General features: G+C 48.5%; 1 protein-coding gene across 2 annotated transcripts in view; it reads right to left on the bottom strand.

Annotated features, from left to right (window-relative positions):
* The window catches only part of Rasgrf1 (Ras protein specific guanine nucleotide releasing factor 1), a 107,676-nt gene extending 107,456 nt beyond the window's left edge, over window positions 1-220 (bottom strand). The window contains exon 1 of one of the 2 annotated variants that reach the window (XM_048792930.1): window positions 1-220. This exon is cut by the window's left edge and continues 956 nt beyond it. The gene's annotated coding sequence lies outside the window, so the exon portion shown is untranslated. The other variant, XM_015480209.2, reaches the window with a different exon arrangement.
* Between the last annotated feature and the right edge of the window lie 2,522 nt (window positions 221-2,742).

Raw genomic sequence — 2,742 nt, 5'->3', positions numbered from 1 at the left:
CCCCCCCCGCCCCCGGTACTTATTTTTCTAATCCAAGGTGGATGGAGGAAGGTGGTGGCGAAATAGATCTGATAGAGCCTTCGGTCCTGGTCTTTGCATAATCAGCGGGGTCACATAAATTTCAGCATCCAGCCCCATTCCGGGAGGCTTCTCCAGCGACCTGAGGGCAACACAGGGGGTGAGATGAGGAGGGGGAAGGTGAGCATGTATTTTATTTGAGCGTTGCCATAATTACCGGCGCCACCCCCTGCGCCCTGAGATCTGGCTGGCGAGTAGCTGCTGGGAGTTTTCTGCAAATACCCCCCAAAGCCTGAAGGCGGGTTTCAAACGCAGGCGCCGGGGACCATGGGAGCCTTCAAATAGCTGCGCTGGCGCAATGATACCTTAATGATAGATTTTCCGTCCTTATTTTTAGCTCCCATTCGCCTACACAGTTACACGGCATTTATCCGAGAACGTCACAGCGCCCGCATGCTGCACCGGGAGAGCGCGCGGGCTGCCGGGCAAGCGGGGTGCTAGATCAGGGAGCGCGCATCACAGACTGCAGCAGAGGGCAGCGGCCTCGCTTGGACAGTGGCGCCAGGCCGGGCCAGTTTGCAGTTAGGATGGGCTCCCGCGCAACTCTTGGAAGGAAGGAAGGAAGGAAGGAAGGAAGGAAGGACTCCATTTTCCGCACGGAACCTGCGACCGCCTTTCCCATGAGACAGACAGACAGACAGACAGACACACACACACACACACACACACACGCACGCACGCACACATCTTGCTCTGGAGAGCTAGAGAAGGGGCTAGTCAATCAGGTAGTCCTGGGTAGTTCAAAGAGAGTCCACGGAGATATTTGGCTGTGAAGGAATGGAGTTGTCCCGTTCTGGGCACAATGGCCCAGGCCTGTGTTCCTGGGTGATGCTGATTTTTCTTCACAAGTAATGAAAAGAAAGAAGGCAGACGACTAAACCTCTTCAAACAGTTTTAATTTTCCCAAGAGGGATTCTACACCGTGATCACTTTTACTTCCTTTTTTTTTTTTTTTTTTGCCCTTGGTGGAAGCAGAATTTCCAGGATTGAGGGTCTTAATCCAGGCCACTTTCATCTAAACTGTTATTAGAAAGCCTGTTAAAGGCCAAAAACAAAAACAAAAACAACAACAAAAAAACAAAAACACAAAAACAAACAAACAACAACAAAAAAAACTTCAGGGAAGGAACATCAATCTAAGTGCTTTAGATGGTCTTTCCCTAATCAGCCCCTTTATTAAGATGGAGAAATTACAACATGGAGGGGTCCAGTGACCTGTTCAGGGTCACTGAGTTAAGAAGCTGCAGAGGTGGGAATTGAACCAGGCTGTTCTATGTAAGGCTGAGTAAGTGATCCATAGGTAGCAGGGAGGTAAGTTTTTATCTTAAGAAGGGGCAGGATGGTCAGGGAAAAGGTCTCCCAGGGAAACCAGATCCAAGATTGGGCCTGCACAGAGGCAGGTGTATTAGACAAACCTACAGTACATGGATCTGAATCTGGACTGCAGGTTCATGGGTGGGTAATACACTCCCATGAGCAATCTGAATGTGCAGTGAAGTTGGAGAAGCACTGGTGTATGGCAGAACCAATGATGCCTGGGGATATAAAAATGTAGATTCTCATTCAGTGGATTAGGGGCAGGATCTGAAAATCTGCATTTTTAACAAGCCCACTGGTGATGCAAACCTGCGGGTCTGCAGATCACACTTGGGAAGATTTCAGCACACAGGAGGTGGGAGAGGATGGGATTCACTCACTCATTCATTTATTCACACACATCTTATTTTACTGGTTGGGCCACTGGGTTCATAATAATAAACAAAGCACAGCCAGTGCCTTGTGGAACTTAGGTCAGCTCAAGAGTTTTTTCTCTGTCTGGAGTTTTTTCTCTGGAAAACCACTGTATCTGGGAAAGAGATTCTGATCAGAGGTGTAAATCAGGAGAAGGATGGAGCCCACTCCAAAGGGTCTCAACCCTTGTACACTTTAGAACTACTTGTAGAGATTTAAAAAACTCTGTATTCAGGCTCTACCCAGGTTAATGAAACCAGAATGGGGACCTGGCATCCTATTTTTAAAAGCTACCCAAGGGATTCCAACATGCAACCAGTGCTGAGAACCATTAAAGATTTTGAGCCAAGAAATTCCCCCCTACAGTATCTTCCCTCCCTAACAAGCATTGAGGAGGCTGAAGGACCCACTTTTGCTAGTCTTGGAGTTGTGGGAATTCCTGGTGGGCCAGGCCATGTTGGAAGGCTGAGCTTGGCTCAAAGTCTGTGTGCTAGAGAGAGAAGGGTGGCAGTGGACCGGGACTTTAATTACTTCAGTCTGGGCTGAGTACATATTGATTCCTCTCCAGTATCCACAAGCGGAAACCTGAGTGTAGCTTGTGGTTGGACTCTCTGCAGTCATTTGCCTCAATTCTACTCAAAGCTCAGGGCCCTTGGAAGGCCCTATGGGAGCTGGCCAAGAAGATAATGGTTGGCACACAACTGTCATCCCAGGAACTCAGGAGGCTGAGGCAGGGGGATCTTGAGATCAAAGTCAGTCTCAGCAAATTGGAGAGGCCCTAAGTAACTTGGTGAGATCCTGTCTCTAAACATAAAAAGGGCTGGGGATGTGGTTTAGTGGTTAAGTGGCTGGGTTCAATCCCTGGTATTTAAAAAGAGAGAGAGAGAGAGAGAGAGAGAGAGAGAGAGAGAGAGAGAGAGAGAGAGAGAGAAG

This window comes from Marmota marmota, unplaced genomic scaffold (genome assembly GCF_001458135.2).
Source record: "Marmota marmota marmota unplaced genomic scaffold, marMar, whole genome shotgun sequence".
Taxonomy (NCBI): domain Eukaryota; kingdom Metazoa; phylum Chordata; class Mammalia; order Rodentia; family Sciuridae; genus Marmota; species Marmota marmota.
The sequence above is the reverse complement of the archived record's forward strand: the minus strand, read 5'-3'. Positions and strand labels throughout refer to the sequence as shown.